At 38.5% G+C, this 23,976-nt stretch overlaps 2 pseudogenes; both read right to left on the bottom strand.

Moving 5' to 3' along the window:
- Positions 1 to 3,820: 3,820 nt before the first annotated feature.
- Positions 3,821 to 4,519, bottom strand: LOC147613619 (germin-like protein 8-2 pseudogene; annotated as a pseudogene).
- A 4,145-nt stretch (positions 4,520 to 8,664) lies between these two features.
- Positions 8,665 to 9,363, bottom strand: LOC147613618 (germin-like protein 8-2 pseudogene; annotated as a pseudogene).
- Between the last annotated feature and the right edge of the window lie 14,613 nt (positions 9,364 to 23,976).

Below are 23,976 nucleotides of genomic sequence, written 5' to 3'. Positions count from 1 at the left end.
AAAAAACTATAAATTATAATTGAGATTACATTAGAAATCATAATCATCAAAAAGTTCATCTCCAGCACTGATATCTTTTCATGATTCTACATAAATGTAGCCATAATCAATGTACATTTCTTTCTCTATGCTTGTACCATGGAGGTAATGATGGTGAGAATACATAACACACATTCTCTCTTTCTTTGTAATCCTTACAGCTATTTATATAACGAGCCACATTTCTATCTTGAACATCACCGACAATGTAAACTCTCTCCTCCTTAGGACACACACTAGGGTCCTCAATGATCGAGTAATTGTGTGCTCTAGGATTCTCTACACATAATTTTATCCAATTATCATGAGAATGTTTTGACCCTCCATAGTGCAACAAGGGTCTTCCAGCTTGCACATTTGAATGTATAAATAATCCAAGCCCAGCCCCTTGGATTGATGAAGGTTGAACCATGTAAGCCACATCTTCAATGTAGAAGATCTCTGCAACTTTGATAGGTAAATGCGGTGGTCGCATTTCATCATCTTTGATATGGTATTCACATATCGAAGATATCTTGATTTTTTCTTAAAGCCTTGAATTCTGTGAAAAGAAAAAACACAAGTTAGTCTTTACGTAAACTACATACCATATATAGCATAAATGTTACATGCTTCCTCCTACATATTTGAAGGGTTCAAGAAAAAAGAACCTAGTTCCTCCCCGGTGGTGGCTGACAATAAAAATCTTTTAATTGCAATATATAACTCTTAGCTACAGGTCCTGTGATGAAGCTTTTTTTATATCCTAGTTGTTGAGCATAGAGAATTGCTTCCATGTCTTTTAGTGTCGGCACTCGAGAATTTCTTTGCACTATCACTAATGTCTACTACTTAGATGAACAGATGGAGCACGAATTTAACTTAATGTTTCCAGATTAGTATATGTTGTGTGTCCTTTACATTGACCCGATGGAGTGTATCTGCTTGATGACCTTGAATGAGCATCTTGTCCTCCTTCCCTTGTTATGTTCTTATTCGTCTCATCCCATTCAAGAATCGCCTTTTGAAAATAGTCATATAATGAATGACTATCAGAAGAATTATGCAAATAACTTCTAGACAAAGATGGACCAATGTTATATAACCACTTATTACGACCAAGAACAGCATCCGCTCGAGTGATATGCATAACTTGAAAATCCAAATGCATCTCATGACCTTGAATGACTAATGGAACATCATTGACTATTGTATCCCAAACATCTTTATCATAGCCGTTAATCAAAGAAACCACATACTTATGGTCACTTGAGCTTTTTGAAAACTTTAATTTCTTGACTAAAGTATAGTTCAAGAAATTGTGCATGGCACTATCATCAAACATAACTCATACCTTGTGACCTTTAACGTGACCATACATTCAAACCAACTCATGTGGTCCAAATGTTAGCACCCACATTGATGATGTGACACAACACACATGAGTAGAATCGGCATGATAAACTTGTACCTCTTTAAACTTATGAGGAGTCTCAAGAGGGAGCACTTGAATGGTGCGCACTTGCTTTTCTTTACTTTGATCACGCTGATTCTTCTCATTTTCTTTTAGCTTAGGATGTTGTAGTTTACTTAGACCCTTTTCCATGTAGTGAGAACATAAATTCTCTTTTTTAGCTCTTTCAAAATCTTCATGCTTCTAAAAATTCTGTGGTCCTTTAGACTTCTTAGATTCTTTTGGTTAGGTCCCTTTCTTTTATTTTGACCTTGATGCTTGGAACCCTTGGACACACTAGATGTTTGTTGTGCATTCTACGAACGCATTTTCTTTCCCACAATGTTGTCGAGCAAACTTAATTGCTTCTTCTAAAGTTTTCAACTCATTTTCCTTAACTTGATGGTTATAGTCCGAGTCTAATCCATGAATCTTTTAAAAATCATACATTCCTCTCAATTTGAGATTGGAGATATGTTGAGTCAATGTGAGATTTTTCTCATCTTAGAATTGTCCCATGCTTCCCAATTATGATCCATCTCATTCTTAGGATGAAATTCTTTCATGAATGCACTTTCAAATTCAGCCGAGGTAATAGGCATGATTGTAGTATGATAATACTTTGACCATTTACAATTCTTTTATAGGCATCAGGCCTCATCTTATGATCTCTTAATAAGAGAGAGTTCACACCTAGAGTGTTCGCACCACTACACACACTAATAGATTCTGAGAGTATCCAAAAAATCTCTCCTTCCAAGTCAAGGAGTGTCATCTAAGAGAGAGAACTTCCATATCATGATTTGGGCTCTTAGACTACAGTGACGTGATGAGTTCCCTCTGACATTCATGTGTCTAATGAAAAATGTTTATAATCATGAATATTGTGCAATGAAATTAGGGGTACGAAACTTCATACAGCTCTTACGTTTCCAGTACAAACCAAATGTATAAGCACACATGATTGACCTCATAATATTACTTAAGGCGAGTCAACTAAGAATAAAAACCAAGACATTCCTAGGTGACATTAGACTTAACCAATGGGGAATAAATTTCCTAAGAGTTCTATACATGTGATGATGGACTCTAACATTATGTCATAGAGGTCTATAGATCATGTCCTCTATAGAACTCAAACATAAGTTTTTATGCTCCTAGGTAAGTTCTTTCTTTTAGTATTTCCAAATCACTCTATCACTTCTATTTCCATCCGAGGCATACAAACTACTAAAAACGTGTTGCATTATCACATCAAGGGCTTTTAATGACTTTAACTTAGTATGCGTATTAATCTGAAGATCACAATGAGGTCTAGGAACCCCAAGACATTGCCACTATTAAGCTTCTCTACATGCAAGACACCCTAAAAGAGAGTGGACATTGAGCACCCACGGAACTCACACTAATCATGCAATCCTTCCTTGGCGATGAAAAGAAACAAAGTCTATAAACTTATTTGGCAGACGCTTGCACACCCTCGATGGTATGGATAATGCAATTTTAAATGAGGTGAATTGGTAGGTGTGCCTCAAAAGATCATGCCTCTGTGAGTAATTAAAGAAGAAATATAACCTTAGGAAGATGTGAAAAATATAATCCATATGAAGGTTGTAGAGTGGTTGGTTTTAAAAGCCTCATTATATAATATGGAAGGTCACACATGTTAGAGTTCTCCACGCATCATCTACCGTCTTTATATATATATGCCTCCCACACCCTTCCTCTATTGCAAAGTTGTTGCAGCTTTGGACAACTAGCCATACCATCTCTCTCTCTCTCTCTCTCTCTTTACGGCTTTCGTGATGGATTTTACTCATGATACGTGGATGGGAGGGTTCTGTCACATGGATTTTAGTGAGAGTACCAACCGAAGAGAATGCCTCACAAGAGAGTACCCATAGAGAAGGTGTTTGATGAGGGCATGCACTGAGGGGGATATGTATAGAGGAAGCCTCAAAGGTCGAGGTGTTGTGCAACTAAAGCACAAAGTTCTAAGCATTAGGTATTGGCTTCTTTCAAAACCTAGTTACACAAAGGGCAAAATAGCAATGTCATTATTCAAAAGGAATTCATGCCACTTATGAAGAATTCGTGCCACTTGTAGTTTGTTCACGATGACGAGAGTGTGCATGCACGGGGTAAAGTCTAAGGTTCACACATTAGGTTAGGAAGATAATAATCTCAATTGGCAAGTTAGATCATACTCTGAAAATGGGATAGGCTTCATTTCAAACCTGGTTACACAATCGGAAAGATTGAAGTTTAAAAAACAATGCCTTTATTCAAAAGGAATTCATATGCCACTTGTAGTTTGTACACGATGAGGAGAGAGGCAGTCTAATAAAACTAAGAGAGGGTTTTGCGGACGCTGGCCATGAGGCTTTCCACCTCACCCTTGTCAATGCCGAAGGCTGTCTCTAGCACCTCCTCGGGCAGGGGTGGGTATGCGTCGAAGAGAGCGGCGGCGAGCTGCGAGGTGCCCGGGTTCTGGCTATTGAGGGCGGAGATGGCGAGGGCGGAGTGGTGCTTGTCGGGGTTGAGCTGGAAGTGCACGAGGCCGCGAGGGAAGACAAAGAGATCGCCGGGGGAGAGGGTCTGCTCGAAGAGGGTATTGTTGGGCGTGGCGGTGACGAAGCCCACCTTGAGCGTGCCCTCGGCCAGGAAGAGCACCTCGGTGGCACGGGGATGCACGTGGGGCGGGTTTAATCCCTTGGGGTCAAAGTCGATGCGGGCGATGGACAGGCCCTGCGTGTTGAGGGCAAAGAAATTGGCCGCACTGGCCAGGTTGACGGACACGCCCAGCCCTTTCATAGGTTGGCCGGGATGCTCAAGCATCGTGAACTTGAAGTCCGCGTCCTGCACCTCGTCGGTTGGCTTGCAGGCGAACCCGTTGAGGGTGATCATGCTGGTGTTATCGGCCACACAGAAGTCCTGCAGAGGGTCTGCATCCGCGGCCCTCACTTCTAGTATGAGCGTAGAGGAGGCCAACAGCATCACTGCGCCCAGAAGAAGCAAGCTGCTGGCTGCTGCTGCTGCTGCTGCCATGGTTTGAGGAATATTGTTGTGGGGAATGCGATGCGATGAGGAGCGTGGAAAGATTTGAGCGCGGCTGAGATGATGAGTATAGGCCTCTCCTCATAAGCTGGTATTTATGCTCTGCATGACATCCACTCGAAGGAACGAGTCCTAATATCCGCTCCAAGAAGGAACCAGTCATATCGCTCAAGAAAGAGTCCATGTGCATCGTGCCGCTTCGACCCAGTCGTTCCCGGCCAACGAGTCCTGAGGTGCCGGAAGGGAGGACGTCCCATCGATTGACGTAGTCTCCAAGTGCCGCCCATGTCAAACCGACATTCGCCGAGAACCTTGTGAGCTTTGAAGCCGCATATCGTTCACTGTTCCGAATGGACACCTTCACATTCATTGGTGTCTTGTATCCTCCTCCACGTCGGACTGATGCGAATTTGAACCTTGGAAGTACTGCGGCCTTCCAATTATAAGCCCGGCATTGCGAAACTAATAATGCTTGGGGGCCACACGGGTGTGAATATTGTAACTTCCTTCATGAATCTTTTTTCATTGGGGGAGAGAGAGAGAGAGAGCACACACAAGAGAGGAGTTGCACCAAACAAGAATGACTGTACTATGATAATACTTTCACCATTTACAATTCCTTTATAGCCGTATCTTATGATCTCTTAATAAGAGGGACTCCATACCTAGAGTGTTAGCACCACTAGACACACTACTAGATTCTGAGAATATCCAAAAAAAAAAACTCCCCTTCGAAGTCAAGGAGTGTCATCTAAGAGGGAGAACTTCCATATCATGATTTGGGCTCTTAGTGATGTGACGAGTGCCCTCCGACATTCATGTGTCTAATGAAAAATGTTTATTATCATGAGTATTGTGCAATGGAATCGGGGGTACGAAACTTCATACAGTTCTTACGTTTTCACTACAAACCAAATGTATAAGCAAACGTGCCAGACCTCATAATATTACTTAAGGCGAGTCAACTAAGAATAAAAAACTAAGACATTCCTAGTGACATTACACTTAACCAATGGGGAATAAATTTCCTAAGAGTTCTATACATGTGATGATGGACTCTAACATTATGTCATAGAGGTCTTTGTTTGCATAATGTTTAGCACCGTCCTGTGCTCTCTTAAAATTATCTTTTGTAATTTTTGTCATCTTCTCGAGGACTTGAAGAAAATCTTTAATCTTTTGTATCTTTTCTTTCTCGAGTCCAATGGCCACTAGAGCTCGTGGTTGAAAACCATACATCAACATAAATGGACTAAATCCCGTTAACATCACATTAGGGAATTTGAAAAAATCCCAATTCCCACTTTCGGAGATTTTAACTATATTTGTTAAAATTGGCTAGATGAAATCAATAAAATGTTCTAGATTTGGACTATGTTTAAAAAAATCGACTAGAAAGAAGCTTGTATTACTTGTAAATTTATTCTATATCAGTGAAACTTGAGAAGAAATGAAAATCCAAATGCATCTCATGACCTTGAATGACTAATGGAACAACATTGACTATTGTATCCCAAACATCTTTATCATAGCCGTTAATCAAAGAAACCACATACTTATGGTCACTTGAGCTTTCTGAAAACTTTAATTTCTTGACTAAAGTATAGTTCAAGAAATTGTGCATGGCACTATCATCAAACATAACTCATACCTTGTGACCTTTAACGTGACCATACATTCAAACCAACTCATGTGGTCCAAATGTTAGCACCCACATTGATGATGTGACACAACACACATGAGTAGAATCGGCATGATAAACTTGTACCTCTTTACACTCATGAGGAGTCTCAAGAGGGAGCACTTGAATAGTGCGCACTTGCTTTTCTTTACTTTAATCACGCTGATTCTTCTCATTTTCTTTTAGCTTAGGATGTTGTAGTTTACTTAGACCCTTTTCCATGTAGTGAAAACATAAATTTTCTTTTTTAGCTCTTTCAAAATCTTCATGCTTCTAAAAATTTTGTGGTCCTTTAGACTTCTTAGATTCTTTTGGTTAGGTCCCTTTCTTTTATTTTGACCTTGATGCTTGGAACCCTTGGACACACTAGATGTTTGTTGTGCATTCTACGAACGCATTTTCTTTCCCACAATGCTGTCGAGCAAACTTAATTGCTTCTTCTAAAGTTTTCAACTCATTTTGCTTAACTTGATGGTTATAGTCCGAGTCTAATCCATGAATCTTTTAAAAATCATACATTCCTCTCAATTTGAGAATGATTTCTCTATAATTGGAGATATGTTGAGTCAATGTGAGATTTTTCTCATCTTACAATTGTCCCATGCTTCCCAATTATGATCCATCTCATTCTTAGGATGAAATTCTTTCATGAATGCACTTTCAAATTCAGCCGAGGTAATAGGCATGATTGTAGTATGATAATACTTTGACCATTTACAATTCTTTTATAGGCATCAAGCCTCATCTTATGATCTCTTAATAAGAGAGAGTTCACACCTAGAGTGTTCGCACCACTACACACACTAATAGATTCTGAGAGTATCCAAAAAACTCTCCTTCCAAGTCAAGGAGTGTCATCTAAGAGAGAGAACTTCCATATCATGGTTTGGGCTCTTAGACTACAGTGACGTGATGAGTTCCCTCTGACATTCATGTGTCTAATAAAAAATGTTTATTATCATGAGTATTGTGCAATGAAATTAGGGGTACAAAACTTCATACAGCTCTTACGTTTCCAGTACAAACCAAATGTATAAGCACACATGCTTGACCTAATAATATTACTTAAGGCGAGTCAACTAAGAATAAAAACTAAGACATTCCTAGGTGACATTAGACTTAACCAATGGGGAATAAATTTCCTAAGAGTTCTATACATGTGATGATGGACTCTAACATTATGTCATAGAGGTCTATAGATCATGTCCTCTATAGAACTCAAACATAAATTTTTATGCTCCTAGGTAAGTTCTTTCTTTTAGTATTTCCAAATCACTCTATCACTTCTTCTTCCATCCGAGGCATACAAACTACTAAAAACGTGTTGCATTATCACATCAAGGGCTTTTAATGACTTTAACTTAGTATGTGTATTAATCTGAAGATCACAATGAGGTCTAGGAACCCCAAGACATTGCCACTATTAAGCTTCTCTACATGCAAGACACCCTAAAAGAGAGTGGACATTGAGCACCCACGGAACTCACACTAATCATGCAATCCTTCCTTGGTGATGAGAAGAAACAAAGTATATAAACTTATTTGGCAGACGCTTGCACACCCTCGATGGTATGGATAATGCAATTTTAAATGAGGTGAATTGGTAGGTTTGCCTCAATAGATCATGCCTCTGTGAGTAATTCAAGAAGAAATATAACCTTAGGAAGATGTGAAAAATATAATCCATATGAAGGTTGTAGAGTGGTTGGTTTTAAAAGCCTCATTATATAATATGGAAGGTCACACATGTTAGAGTTCTCCACGCACCATCTACCGTCTCTATATACATGCCTCCCACACCCTTCCTCTATTGAAAAGTTGTTGCAGCTTTGGACAACTAGCCATACCATCTCTCTCTCTCTCTCTCTCCTTACGGCTTTCGTGATGGATTTTACTCATGATACGTGGATGGGAGGGTTCTGTCACATGGATTTTAGTGAGAGTACCAACCGAAGAGAATGCCTCACAAGAGAGTACCCATAGAGAAGGTGTTTGATGAGGGCATGCACTGAGGGGGATATGTATAGAGGAAGCCTCAAAGGTCGAGGTGTTGTGCAACTAAAGCACAAAGTTCTAAGCATTAGGTATTGGCTTCTTTCAAAACCTAGTTACACAAAGGGCAAAATAGCAATGTCATTATTCAAAAGGAATTCATGCCACTTATGAAGAATTCGTGCCACTTGTAATTTGTTCACGCGATGACGAGAGTGTGCATGCACGGGATAAAGTCTAAGCTTTACACATTAGGTAAAGTCTAAGCTTTACACATTAGGTTAGGAAGATAATAATCTCAATTGGCAAGTTAGATCATACTCTGAAAATGGGATAGGCTTCATTTCAAACCTGGTTACACAATCGGAAAGATTGAAGTTTAAAAAACAATGCCTTTATTCAAAAGGAATTCATATGCCACTTGTAGTTTGTACACGATGAGGAGAGAGGCAGTCTAATAAAACTAAGAGAGGGTTTTGCGGACGCTGGCCATGAGGCTTTCCACCTCACCCTTGTCAATGCCGAAGGCTGTCTCTAGCACCTCCTCGGGCAGGGGTGGGTATGCGTCGAAGAGAGCGGCGGCGAGCTGCGAGGTGCCCGGGTTCTGGCTATTGAGGGCGGAGATGGCGAGGGCGGAGTGGTGCTTGTCGGGGTTGAGCTGGAAGTGCACGAGGCCGCGAGGGAAGACAAAGAGATCGCCGGGGGAGAGGGTCTGCTCGAAGAGGGTATTGTTGGGCGTGGCGGTGACGAAGCCCACCTTGAGCGTGCCCTCGGCCAGGAAGAGCACCTCGGTGGCACGGGGATGCACGTGGGGCGGGTTTAATCCCTTGGGGTCAAAGTCGATGCGGGCGATGGACAGGCCCTGCGTGTTGAGGGCAAAGAAATTGGCCGCACTGGCCAGGTTGACGGACACGCCCAGCCCTTTCATAGGTTGGCCGGGATGCTCAAGCATCGTGAACTTGAAGTCCGCGTCCTGCACCTCGTCGGTTGGCTTGCAGGCGAACCCGTTGAGGGTGATCATGCTGGTGTTATCGGCCACACAGAAGTCCTGCAGAGGGTCTGCATCCGCGGCCCTCACTTCTAGTATGAGCGTAGAGGAGGCCAACAGCATCACTGCGCCCAGAAGAAGCAAGCTGCTGGCTGCTGCTGCTGCTGCTGCCATGGTTTGAGGAATATTGTTGTGGGGAATGCGATGCGATGAGGAGCGTGGAAAGATTTGAGCGCGGCTGAGATGATGAGTATAGGCCTCTCCTCATAAGCTGGTATTTATGCTCTGCATGACATCCACTCGAAGGAACGAGTCCTAATATCCGCTCCAAGAAGGAACCAGTCATATCGCTCAAGAAAGAGTCCATGTGCATCGTGCCGCTTCGACCCAGTCGTTCCCGGCCAACGAGTCCTGAGGTGCCGGAAGGGAGGACGTCCCATCGATTGACGTAGTCTCCAAGTGCCGCCCATGTCAAACCGACATTCGCCGAGAACCTTGTGAGCTTTGAAGCCGCATATCGTTCACTGTTCCGAATGGACACCTTCACATTCATTGGTGTCTTGTATCCTCCTCCACGTCGGACTGATGCGAATTTGAACCTTGGAAGTACTGCGGCCTTCCAATTATAAGCCCGGCATTGCGAAACTAATAATGCTTGGGGGCCACACGGGTGTGAATATTGTAACTTCCTTCATGAATCTTTTTTCATTGGGGGAGAGAGAGAGAGAGCACACACAAGAGAGGAGTTGCACCAAACAAGAATGACTGTACTATGATAATACTTTCACCATTTACAATTCCTTTATAGCCGTATCTTATGATCTCTTAATAAGAGCCTAGAGTGTTAGCACCACTAGACACACTACTAGATTCTGAGAATATCCAAAAAAAAAAACTCCCCTTCGAAGTCAAGGAGTGTCATCTAAGAGGGAGAACTTCCATATCATGATTTGGGCTCTTAGTGATGTGACGAGTGCCCTCCGACATTCATGTGTCTAATGAAAAATGTTTATTATCATGAGTATTGTGCAATGAAATCGGGGGTACGAAACTTCATACAGTTCTTACGTTTTCACTACAAACCAAATGTATAAGCAAACGTGCCAGACCTCATAATATTACTTAAGGCGAGTCAACTAAGAATAAAAAACTAAGACATTCCTAGTGACATTACACTTAACCAATGGGGAATAAATTTCCTAAGAGTTCTATACATGTGATGATGGACTCTAACATTATGTCATAGAGGTCTATAGATCATGTCCTCTTTTGAAAGAAGAAAGATAGTACATACCATCTCTCACTATCTTTTTGTTGATTAAAGATGACTTAATAGGCAAACTATAAAGAGAAAATATTCCATATATTGATGATTTGTTGAGTTAGTGAGCTAGAACAAAGTGAAAGTACACATGGTGCCAAGATAGGCAAGGATAGGAGAACGTGGAAGAAAGAAAGAGAGGTAACACACACAAGAGAGGAGTTGCACCAAACAAGAATGATTGTACTATGATAATACTTCCACCATTTACAATTCTGTTATAGGGATAAAGCCTCATCCCATGTTCTCTTAATAAGAGGAAGTTCACACCTAGAGTGTTCGCACAACTAGACACACTACTAGACTATGAGAATATCCAAAAAAAAAAAACCCTTTTGAAGTCAAGGAGTGTCATCTAAGAGAGATAACTTCAATATGATGGTTTGGGTGCTCAAGTGATGTGACTAGGGCCCTCTGACATTCATGCGCATCTCATGAAAAATGTTTATTATCATGAGTATTCTACAATGAAATTGGGGGTACGAAACTTCATACAGTTCTTACGTTTCCACTACAAACCAAATGTATAACCAAACATGCTAGACCTCATAATATTACCTAAGGCGAGTCAACTAAGAATAAAAACAAAGACACTCCTAGCGACATTACACTCAACCAATGGGGAACAAATTTTCTACAAGTTCTATTCATGTTTTGATGGACTCTAAGATCATGTCATAGAGGTCTATAGAGATCATGTCATAGATGTTCTCTGTCATCCGCTCATCTTGACTACAAAAGAGTGCCATAATACACTCCCTTGAGAACCACCTATGTCTAATATCTACGATAGTCAAAAAATAGAGGTGCTCGAAGTGTACCTCTAGGCAACTTGGTATGAACAACAAGGTAAAGTAAGCAGATGCTTGAAGGCAAAGGCTATCATACTTACCTCTATTTAAAGTTGAGGGACTCCTGATAGATATAACCTCCTCATCTACAACTTCATTTGAAAGCCGAAAAACTGACTGAAATACTATAACTTTAAAATTTAGATTGCAATTTATGTGTCAAAAATTACATTCCAATATCATATGCTTGAATCTCAACCTCGATCAACTAACAGAGCGCGCTCCGGAGTGAAGGAGTGTGTTATTTCAAGGTTAAGATAGACCACAGACATACATCAACAACACACATGTGCATTGCAGATAAGAAATCTACAACAATCCATGAGCATGCACAAGTAGAGCGCAGAGTCACTAAAGGATCTGAACAGATAATGGGTGCACCGCTTAAAATATCCTTGTCCACCCTCACTTATGTGCCTAAGCAAGATTAATAGTTTGTTTCAATCATTACATTTCCCGCATAATTTTTGTTAATTATGTAGTCAAGGGATGACCAAGCCAAGTGAAAGAGCCGGCATCCACTCAATGTGTCCTTAGACTAGCCTAGACAAGGTTAGACAATAAGTGGGTGCCCAATGAGTTATTGGGTATGGACGCCCAAACCTATAACTCCCTTGTATATGAGTGAATTTATCTAATGAGAGAAAGGGACATTCCCTTGAGTGTTGATTGAGAGTGTGCTCTTCCTCCTTGTGCTCTAGCTCTCTACCCTATCCTCATATTGTTTTCATAGTGCTTATGTGAGAGTGAGTGTGTGTGAGAGTTCTACCCTCTTGCCCTCTTGGAGCTTCTTATAATGTAGAAGATAATGCCATACAAAAACATTGGATCTAAAAAATTGATAGCATGCTTCTTCAAGACAAACAATCTAGGCATTGTACAACATATGTACAATGCCTAGATTCATAATTAAGTTCTGACACTATTGATAGTGTTAGAACATTTAATTGGAACCATAGAGTGATTTTTTTTTTCTATTCTAGATAACCTTTGATAATGTTCATCATCAATTTTCTTAGATGCACATACATGTATCTATGTGCATACATGTGTGTATATTATGTATATCATTTCTATATAATATAATAGTAAGGCTTCTAAGGGCAACCATGGAATCACGATCTTCTACCCAAATGAGAAGGGTGCTGAGAGCTCTTTGTTCACCTCCCAACCATAGACAAAATAAACATATGACCCTTTTGTACATGGACTCCACTCTTTTATTAGCTAGTATGCTCTTCACATGTACCTGCCCACTCTCACTAGTGTCCGGCTAAGTCTTGAGTCCTACCGATCATTTTTCGCTCCCCTAAACACCGCCCGTGTCTTGTTTGGATGGTCGAGGTCTCTAGGCTCCCAATAATTCCATTGTCATGACATTACTCCGCCCTTAAGAGGAGTTTTCGTCCTCGAAAAAAAAAATTCGAGAACCTCTTTCTGAGTGTGCTTACCTTTTCCCACATAGAACCTTCTTCTTTTATATCCTTCCACTTGACTAAACACTCCTGCCGTATAAAGTGTCGAGTTCTTTTTTCTTGGAAATCCAAGATCTTTTTTCTGGTTCGTGTGGTAAGGATGGGGGTTCTATAAGCTTTACTAGGATCTCTTGACTGACGAGATTATCGTCATCACCCAACTTCTTTTTAAGTCTACTGACGTCAAAAAGTGGCTGGACTTTAGAGCTTTCTTATTATAAAGCTAACTTATAAAAGCAACGTACCTACTTTTTTAAGTATTGCAAATGGACCACAATACCTTGGAGATAGCTTCGGACTTCTCCCTGTTTTCAAAGATTCGGAAAGTGCAAGAACCTTTGAAAACAAATCACCTTCCTCAAAGATGATTTTTCTACGATCTTTGTTTGCATAATGTTTAGCACCGTCCTGTGCTCTCTTAAAATTATCTTTTGCAATTTTTGTCATCTTCTCGAGGACTTGAAGAAAATCTTTAATCTTTTGTATCTTTTCTTTCTCGAGTCCAATGGCCAGTAGAGCTCGTGGTTGAAAACCATACATCAACATAAATGGACTAAATCCCGTTAACATCACATTAGGGAATTTGAAAAAATCCCAATTCCCACTTTCGAAGATTTTAACTATATTTGTTAAAATTGGCTAGATGAAATCAATAAAATGTTCTAGATTTGGACTATGTTTATTAAAATCGACTAGAAAGAAGCTTGTATTACTTGTAAATTTATTCTATATCAGTGAAACTTGAGAAGAATTGCCCTTTTGATTTAGACTATATTTCACTAATGCAAGAAGAACATGCTCAACAAATAATAATCTATATTTCTATCGGAGAGATTTTAAAATACTACAATACAACATAGGTTACCATGTGATTATAGGGATCATTACTTAGTAATTCTACATTGAAAACCTCTTAGAAGTAGTAGTGTTGAAAAAAACTATAAATTATAATTGAGATTACATTAGAAATCATAATCATCAAAAAGTTCATCTCCAGCACTGATATCTTTTCATGATTCTACATAAATGTAGCCATAATCAATGTACATTTCTTTCTCTATGCTTGTACCATGGAGGTAATGATGGTGAGAATACATAACACACATTCTCTCTTTCTTTGTAATCCTTACAGCTATTTATATAACGAGCCACATTTCTATCTTGAACATCACCGACAATGTAAACTCTCTCCTCCTTAGGACACACACTAGGGTCCTCAATGATCGAGTAATTGTGTGCTCCGTGTCTTGTTTGGACGGTCGAGGTCTCTAGGCTCCCAATAATTCCATTGTCATGACATTACTCCGCCCTTAAGAGGATTTTTCGTCCTCGAAAAAAAAATTCGGGAACCTCTTTCTGAGTGTGCTTACCTTTTCCCACCTAGAACCTTCTTCTTTTATATCCTTCCACTTGACTAAACACTCCTGCCATATAAAGTGTCGAGTTCTTTTTTCTTGGAAATCCAAGATCTTTTCTGGTTTGTGTGGTAAGGATGGGGGTTCTATAAGCTTTATTAGGATCTCTTGACTGACGAGATTATCGTCATCACCCAACTTCTCTTTAAGTCTACTGACGTCAAAAAGTGGATGTACTTTAGAGCTTTCTTATTATAAAGCTAACTTATAGGCAACGTACCTACTTTTTTAAGTATTACAGATGGACCACAATACCTTGGAGATAGCTTCGGACTTCTCCCCATTTTCAAAGATCGCAAAGTGCAAGAACCTTTGAAAACAAATCACCTTCCTCAAAGATGATTTGTCTACGATCTTTGTTTGCATAATGTTTAGCACCGTCCTATGCTCTCTTAACATTATCTTTCGCAATTTTTGTCATCTTCTCGAGGACTTGAAGAAAATATTTAATCTTTTTGTCTACGATCTTTGTTTTGCATAATGTTTAGCACCCTTCTGTGCTCTCTTAATATTATCTTTCGTAATTTTTGTCATCTTCTCGAGGACTTGAAGAAAATCTTTAATCTTTTGTATCTTTTCTTTCTCGAGTCCAATGGCGACTAGAGCTCGTGGTTGAAAACCATACATCAACATAAATGGACTAAATCCCGTTAACATCACATTAGGGAATTTGAAAAAATCCCAATTCCCACTTTCGAAGATTTGGACTATATTTGTTAAAATTGGCTAGATGAAATCAATAAAATGTTCTAGATTTGGACTATGTTTATTAAAATCGACTAGAAAGAAGCTTGTATTACTTGTAAATTTATTCTATATTAGTGAAACTTGAGAAGAATTGCCCTTTTGATTTAGACTATATTTCACTAATGCAAGAAGAACATGCTCAACAAATAATAATCTATATTTCTATCGGAGAGATTTTAAAATACTACAATACAACATAGGTTACCATGTGATTATAGGGATCATTACTTAGTAATTCTACATTGAAAACCTCTTAGAAGTAGTAGTGTTGAAAAAAACTATAAATTATAATTGAGATTACATTAGAAATCATAATCATCAAAAAGTTCATCGCCAGCGGCGGTGATATCTTCTAATGCTTCTACATAAATGTAGCCATAATCAATGTACATTTCTTTCTCTATGCTTGTACCATGGAGGTAATGATGGTGAGAATACATAACACACATTCTCTCTTTCTTTGTAATCCTTATAGCTATTTATATAACGAGCCACATTTCTATCTTGAACATCACCGAAAATGTAAACTCTCTCCTCCTTAGGACACACACTAGGGTCCTCAATGATGGAGTAACTATGTGCTCTAGGATTCTCTACACATAATTTTATCCAATTATCATGAGAATGTTTTGACCCTCCATAGTGCAACAAGGTCCTTCCAGCTTGCACATTTGAATGTATAAATAATCCAAGCCCAGCCCCTTGGATTGATGAAGGTTGAACCATGTAAGCCACATCTTCAATGCAGAAGATCTCTGCAACTTTGATAGGTAAATGTGGTGGTCGCATTTCATCATCTTTGATATGGTATTCACATATCGAAGATATCTTGATTTTTTCTTAAAGCCTTGAATTCTGTGAAAAGAAAAAACACAAGTTAGTCTTTACGTAAACTACATATACCATATATAGCATAAATGTTACATGCTTCCTCCTACACATTTGAAGGGTTCATGAAAAAAGAAAAAACACAAGTTAGTCTTTACGTAAACTACATACCATATATAGCATAAATGTTACATGCTTCCTCCTACACATTTGAAGGGTTCATGAAAAAAGAACCTAGTTTCTCCCTGGTGGTGGCTGACATTGATAAAAATCTTTTAATTTCAATATATAACTCTTAGCTGCAGGTCCTGTGATGAAGCTTTTTTTATATCCTAGTTGTTGAGCATAGAGCATTGCTTCCATGTCTTTTAGTGTCGGCACTCGAGGAATTCTTGCAATATCACTAGTTGTCTACTACTTAGATGAACAGATGGAGCACGAATTTAACTTGTTGTTTCCACACTAGTATATGTTGCGTGTCCTTGACATCGACCCGATGGAGTGTGTCTGCTTGATGAGCTTGAATGAGCATCTTGTCCTCCTTCCCTTGTTATGTTCTTGTTCGTCTCATCCCATTCAAGAATCGCCTTTTGAAAATAGTCATATAATGAATGACCATCAGAAGAATTATGCAAATAACTTCTAGACAAAGATGGACCAATGTTATATAACCACTTACGACCAAGAATAGCATCCGCTCGAGTGATATGCATAACTTGAAAATCCAAATGCATCTCATGACCTTGAATGACTAATGGAACATCATGAACTATTGTATCCCAAACATCTTTATCATAGCCGTTAATCAAAGAAACCACATACTTATGGTCACTTGAGCTTTTTGAAAACTTTAATTTCTTGACTAAAGTATAGTTCAAGAAATTGTGCATGGCACTATCATCAATCATAACTCATACCTTGTGACCTTTAGCGTGACCATACATTCAAACCAACTCATGTGGTTCAAATGTTGGCACCCACATTGATGATGAAACACAACACACATGAGTAGAATCGGCATGATAAACTTGTACCTCTTTAAACTTATGAGGAGTCTTAAGAGGGAGCACTTGAATAGTGCGCACTTGATTTTCTTTACTTTGATCACGCTGATTCTTCTCATTTTCTTTTAGCTTAGGATGTTGTAGTTTACTAAGACCCTTTTCCATGTAGTGAAAATATAAATTCTCTTTTTTAGCTCTTTCAAAATCTTCATGCTTCTAAAAATTTTGTGGTCCTTTAGACTTCTTAGATTCTTTTGGTTAGGTCCCTTTCTTTTATTTTGACCTTGATGCTTGGATCCCTTGGACACAGTAGATGTTTGTTGTGCATTCTACGCACGCTTTTTCTTTCCGACAATGCTGTCGAAAATCTGAGCAAACTTAATTGCTTCTTCTAAAGTTTTCAACTCATTTTGCTTAACTTGATGGTTATAGTCCGAGTCTAATCCATGAATCTTTTAAAAATCATACATTCCTTTCAATTTGAGAATGTATAATTGGAGATATGTTGAGTCAATGTGAGATTTTTCTCATCTTACAATTGTCCCATGCTTCCCAATTATGATCCATCTCATTCTTAGGATGAAATTCTTTCATGAATGCACTTTCAAATTCAGCCGAGGTAATAGGCATGATTGTAGTATGATGATACTTTGACCATTTACAATTCTTTTATAGGCATCAGGCCTCATCTTATGATCTCTTAATAAGAGAGAGTTCACACATAGAGTGTTCGCACCACTACACACACTAATAGATTCTGAGAGTATCCAAAAAATCTCTCCTTCCAAGTCAAGGAGTGTCATCTAAGAGAGAGAACTTCCATATCATGATTTGGGCTCTTAGACTACAGTGACGTGATGAGTTCCCTCTGACATTTATGTGTCTAATGAAAAATGTTTATTATCATGAGTATTGTGCAATGAAATTAGGGGTACGAAACTTCATACAGCTCTTACGTTTCCAGTACAAACCAAATGTATAAGCGCACATGCTTGAGCTCATAATATTACTTAAGGCGAGTCAACTAAGAATAAAAACTAAGACATTCCTAGGTGACATTAGACTTAACCAATGGGGAATAAATTTCCTAAGAGTTCTATACATGTGATGATGGACTCTAACATTATGTCATAGAGGTCTATAGATCATGTCCTCTATAGAACTCAAACATAAATTTTTATGCTCCTAGGTAAGTTCTTTCTTTTAGTATTTCCAAATCACTCTATCACTTCTCCTTCCATCCGAGGCATACAAACTACTAAAAACGTATTGCATTATCACATCAAGGGCTTTTAATGACTTTAACTTAGTATGTGTATTAATCTGAAGATCACAATGAGGTCTAGGAACCCCAAGACATTGCCACTATTAAGCTTCTCTACATGCAAGACACCCTAAAAGAGAGTGGACATTGAGCACCCACGGAACTCACACTAATCATGCAATCCTTCCTTGGTGATGAGAAGAAACAAAGTCTATAAACTTATTTGGCAGACGCTTGCACACCCTCGATGGTATGGATAATGCAATTTTAAATGAGGTGAATTGGTAGGTGTGCCTCAAAAGATCATGCCTCTGTGAGTAATTAAAGAAGAAATATAACCTTAGGAAGATGTGAAAAATATAATCCATATGAAGGTTGTAGAGTGGTTGGTTTTAAAAGCCTCGTTATATAATATGGAAGGACACACATGTTAGAGTTCTCCACGCACCATCTACAGTCTCTATATATATGCCTCCCACACCCTTCCTCTATTGCAAAGTTGTTGCAGCTTTGGACAACTAGCCATACCATCTCTCTCTCTCTCTCTCTCTCTCTCTCTCTCTCTCTCTTTACGGCTTTCGTGATGGATTTTACTCATGATACGTGGATGGGAGGGTTCTGTCACATGGACTTTAGTGAGAGTACCAACCGAAGAGAATGCCTCACAAGAGAGTACCCATAGAGAAGGTGTTTGTTTGAGAATGCCTCACAAGAGAGTACCCATAGAGAAACTAATAATGCTTGGGGGCCACACGGGTGTGAATTGTAACTTCCTTCATGAATCTTTTTTCATTGGGGGAGAGAGAGAGAGAGCACACACAAGAGAGGAGTTGCACCAAACAAGAATGACTGTACTATGATAATACTTTCACCATTTACAATTCTTTTATAGCCTTATCTTATGATCTCTTAATAAGAGCGACTCCATACCTAGAGTGTTAGCACCACTAGACACACTACTAGATTCTGAGAATATCCAAAAAAAAAAAACTCCCCTTCGAAGTCAAGGAGTGTCATCTAAGAGGGAGAACTTCCATATCATGATTTGGGCTCTTAGTGATGTGACGAGTGCCCTCCGACATTCATGTGTCTAATGAAAAATGTTTATTATCATGAGAATTGTGCAATGAAATCAGGGGTACGAAACTTCATATAGTTCTTACGTTTTCACTACAAACCAAATGTATAAGCAAACGTGCCAGACCTCATAATATTACTTAAGACAAGTCAACTAAGAATAAAAAACTAAGACATTCCTAGTGACATTACACTTAACCAATGGGGAATAAATTTCCTAAGAGTTCTATACATGTGATGATGGACTCTAACATTATGTATAGATCATGTCCTCTTTTGAAAGAAGAAAGATAGTACATACCATCTCTCACTATCTTTTTGTTGATTAAAGATGACTTAATAGGCAAACTATAAAGAGAAAATATTCCATATATTGATGATTTGTTGAGTTAGTGAGCTAGAACAAAGTGAAAGTACACATGGTGTCAAGATAGGCAAGGATAGGAGAACGTGGAAGAAAGAAAGAGAGGTAACACACACAAGAGAGGAGTTGCACCAAACAAGAATGATTGTACTATGATAATACTTCCACCATTTACAATTTTGTTATAGGCATAAAGCCTCATCCCATGTTCTCTTAATAAGAGGAAGTTCACACCTAGAGTGTTCGCACAACTAGACACACTACTAGACTATGAGAATATCCAAAAAAAAAAAAACTTTTGAAGTCAAGGAGTGTCATCTAAGAGAGATAACTTCAATATGATGGTTTGGGTGCTCAAGTGATGTGACTAGGGCCCTCTGACATTCATGCGCATCTCATGAAAATTTTTTATTATCATGAGTATTCTACAATGAAATTGGGGGTACGAAACTTCATACAGTTCTTACGTTTCCACTACAAACCAAATGTATAACCAAACATGCTAGACCTCATTATATTACCTAAGGCGAGTCAACTAAGAATAAAAACAAAGACACTCCTAGCGACATTACACTCAACCAATGGGAAACAAATTTTCTACAATTGCAAGTTCTCTCATTTAAAATTGCATTATCCATACCATCGAGGGTGTGCAAGCGTCTGCCAAATAAGTTTATAGACTTTGTTTCTTTTCATCACCAAGGAAGGATTGCATGATTAGTGTGAGTTCCGTGGGTGCTCAATGTCCACTCTCTTTTAGGGTGTCTTGCATGTAGAGAAGCTTAATAGTGGCAATGTCTTGGGGTTCCTAGACCTCATTGTGATCTTCAGATTAATACGCATACTAAGTTAAAGTCATTAAAGCCCTTGATGTGATAATGCAACACGTTTTTAGTAGTTTGTATGCCTCGGATGGAAGAAGAAGTGATAGAGTGATTTGGAAATACTAAAAGAAAGAACTTACCTAGGAGCATAAAAATTTATGTTTGAGTTCTATAGAGGACATGATCTATAGACCTCTATGACATAATGTTAGAGTCCATCATCACATGTATAGAACTCTTAGGAAATTTATTCCCCATTGGTTAAGTCTAATGTCACCTAGGAATGTCTTGGTTTTTATTCTTAGTTGACTCGCCTTAAGTAATATTATGAGGTCAATCATGTGTGCTTATACATTTGGTTTGTACTGGAAACGTAAGAGCTGTATGAAGTTTCGTACCCCTAATTTCATTGCACAATACTCATGATAATAAACATTTTTCATTAGACACATGAATGTCATAAGGAACTCATCACGTCACTGTAGTCTAAGAGCCCAAATCATGATATGGAAGTTCTCTCTCTTAGATGACACTCCTTGACTTGGAAGGAGAGATTTTTTGGATACTCTCAGAATCTATTAGTGTGTGTAGTGGTGCGAACACTCTAGGTGTGAACTCTCTCTTATTAAGAGATCATAAGATGAGGCCTGATGCCTATAAAAGAATTGTAAATGGTCAAAGTATTATCATACTACAATCATGCCTATTACCTCGGCTGAATTTGAAAGTGCATTCATGAAAGAATTTCATCCTAAGAATGAGATGGATCATAATTGGGAAGCATGGGACAATTGTAAGATAAGAAAAATCTCACATTGACTCAACATATCTCCAATCTCAAATTGAGAGGAATGTATGATTTTTAAAAGATTCATGGATTAGACTCGGACTATAACCATCAAGTTAAGGAAAATGAGTTGAAAACTTTAGAAGAAGCAATTAAGTTTGCTCGACAACATTGTGGGAAAGAAAAAGCGTTCGTAGAATGCACAACAAACATCTAGTGTGTCCAAGGGTTCCAAGCATCAAGGTCAAAATAAAAGAAAGGGACCTAACCAAAAGAATCTAAGAAGTCTAAAGGACCATAGAATTTTTAGAAGCATGAAGATTTTGAAAGAGCTAAAAAAGAGAATTTATGTTCTCACTACATGGAAAAGGGTCTAAGTAAACTACAACATCCTAAGCTAAAAGAAAATGAGAAGAATCAGCGTGATTAAAGTAAAGAAAAGCAAGTGCGCACTATTCAAGTGCTCCCTCTTGAGACTCCTCATAAGTTTAAAGAGGTACAAGTTTGTCATGCCGATTCTACTCATGTGTGTTGTGTCACATCATCAATGTGGGTGCTAACATTTGGACCACATGAGTTGGTTTGAATGTATGGTCACGTTAAAGGTCACAAGGTATGAGTTATGTTTGATGTTAGTGCCATGCACAATTTCTTGAACTATACTTTAGTCAAGAAATTAAAGTTTTCAGAAAGCTCAAGTGACCATAAGTATGTGGTTTCTTTGATTAACGGCTATGATAAAGATGTTTGGGATACAATAGTTCATGGTGTTCCATTAGTCATTCAAGGTCATGAGATGCATTTGGATTTTCAAGTTATGCATATCACTCGAGCGGATGCTGTTCTTGGTCGTAATAAGTGGTTATATAACATTGGTCCATCTTTGTCTAGAAGTTATTTGCATAATTCTTCTGATGGTCATTCATTATATGACTATTTTCAAAAGGCGATTCTTGAATGGGATGAGACGAACAAGAACATAACAAGGGACGGAGGACAAGATGCTCATTCAAGCTCATCAAGCAGACACGCTCCATCGGGTCAATGTCAAGGACACACAACATATACTAATCTGGAAACATTAAGTTAAATTCGTGCTCCATCTGTTCATCTAAGTAGTAGACAACTAGTGATAGTGCAAAGAATTCCTCGAGTGCCGACACTAAAAGACATGGAAGCAATTCTCTATGCTCAACAACTAGGATATAAAAAAAGCTTCATCACAGGACCTGTAGCTAAGAGTTATATATTGCAATTAAAAGATTTTTATCGTCAGCCACCACCAGGGAGGAACTAGGTTCTTTTTTCATGAACCCTTCAAATATGTAGGAGGAAGCATGTAACATTTATGCTATATATGGTATGTAGTTTACGTAAAGACTAACTTGTGTTTTTTCTTTTCACAGAATTCAAGGCTTTAAGAAAAAATCAAGATATCTTCGATATGTGAATACCATATCAAAGATGATGAAATGCGACCATTGCATTTACCTATCAAAGTTGCAGAGATCTTCTACATTGAAGATGTGGCTTACATGGTTCAACCTTCATCAATCCAAGGGGCTGGGCTTGGATTATTTATACATTCAAATGTGCAAGCTGGAAGACCCTTGTTGCACTATGGAGGGTCAAAACATTCTCATGATAATTGAATAAAATTATGTGTAGAGATTAATCCTAGAGCACACAATTACTCGATCATTGAGGACCCTAGTGTGTGTCCTAAGGAGGAGAGAGTTTACATTGTCGGTGATGTTCAAGATAGAAATGTGGCTCGTTATATAAATAGCTGTAAGGATTACAAAGAAAGAGAGAATGTGTGTTATGTATTCTCACCATCATTACCTCCATGGTACAAGCATAGAGAAAGAAATGTACATTGATTATGGCTACATTTATGTAGAATCATGAAAAGATATCAGTGCTGGAGATGAACTTTTTGATGATTATGATTTCTAATGTAATCTCAATTATAATTTATAGTTTTTTTCAACACTACTACTTCTAAGAGGTTTTGAATGTAGAATTACTAAGTAATGATCCCTATAATCACATGGTAACCTATGTTGTATTGTAGTATTTTAAAATCTCTCCGATAGAAATATAGATTATTATTTGTTGAGCATGTTCTTCTTGCATTAGTGAAATATAGTCTAAATCAAAAGGGCAATTCTTCTCAAGTTTCACTGATATAGAATAAATTTACAAGTAATACAAGCTTCTTTCTAGTCGATTTTAATAAACATAGTCCAAATCTAGAACATTTTATTGATTTCATCTAGCCAATTTTAACAAATATAGTTCAAATCTTCGAAAGTGGGAATTGGGATTTTTTCAAATTCCCTAATGTGATGTTAACGGGATTTAGTCCATTTATGTTGATGTATGGTTTTCAACCACGAGCTCTAGTGGCCATTGGACTCGAGAAAGAAAAGATACAAAAGATTAAAGATTTTCTTCAAGTCCTCGAGAAGATGACAAAAATTGCAAAAGATAATTTTAAGAGAGCACAGGACGGTGCTAAACATTATGCAAACAAAGATCGTAGAAAAATCATCTTTGAGAAAGGTGATTTGTTTTCAAAGGTTCTTGCACTTTCCGAATCTTTGAAAACGGGGAGAAGTCCGAAGCTATCTCCAAGGTATTGTGGTCCATTTGCAATACTTAAAAAAGTAGGTACGTTGCTTTTATAAGTTAGCTTTATAATAAGAAAGCTCTAAAGTCCAGCCACTTTTTGACGTCAGTAGACTTAAAAAGAAGTTGGGTGATGACGATAATCTCGTCAGTCAAGAGATCCTAGTAAAGCTTATAGAACCCCCATCCTTACCAC

The sequence above is a fragment of the Cibotium barometz genome, chromosome 43 (assembly GCF_041138505.1).
Source record: "Cibotium barometz isolate CiBa-2024 chromosome 43, ASM4113850v1, whole genome shotgun sequence".
Taxonomy (NCBI): Eukaryota; Viridiplantae; Streptophyta; class Polypodiopsida; order Cyatheales; family Cibotiaceae; genus Cibotium; species Cibotium barometz.
Note: the sequence above shows the minus strand (reverse complement) of the source record. Positions and strands in the feature narration are given on the sequence as shown.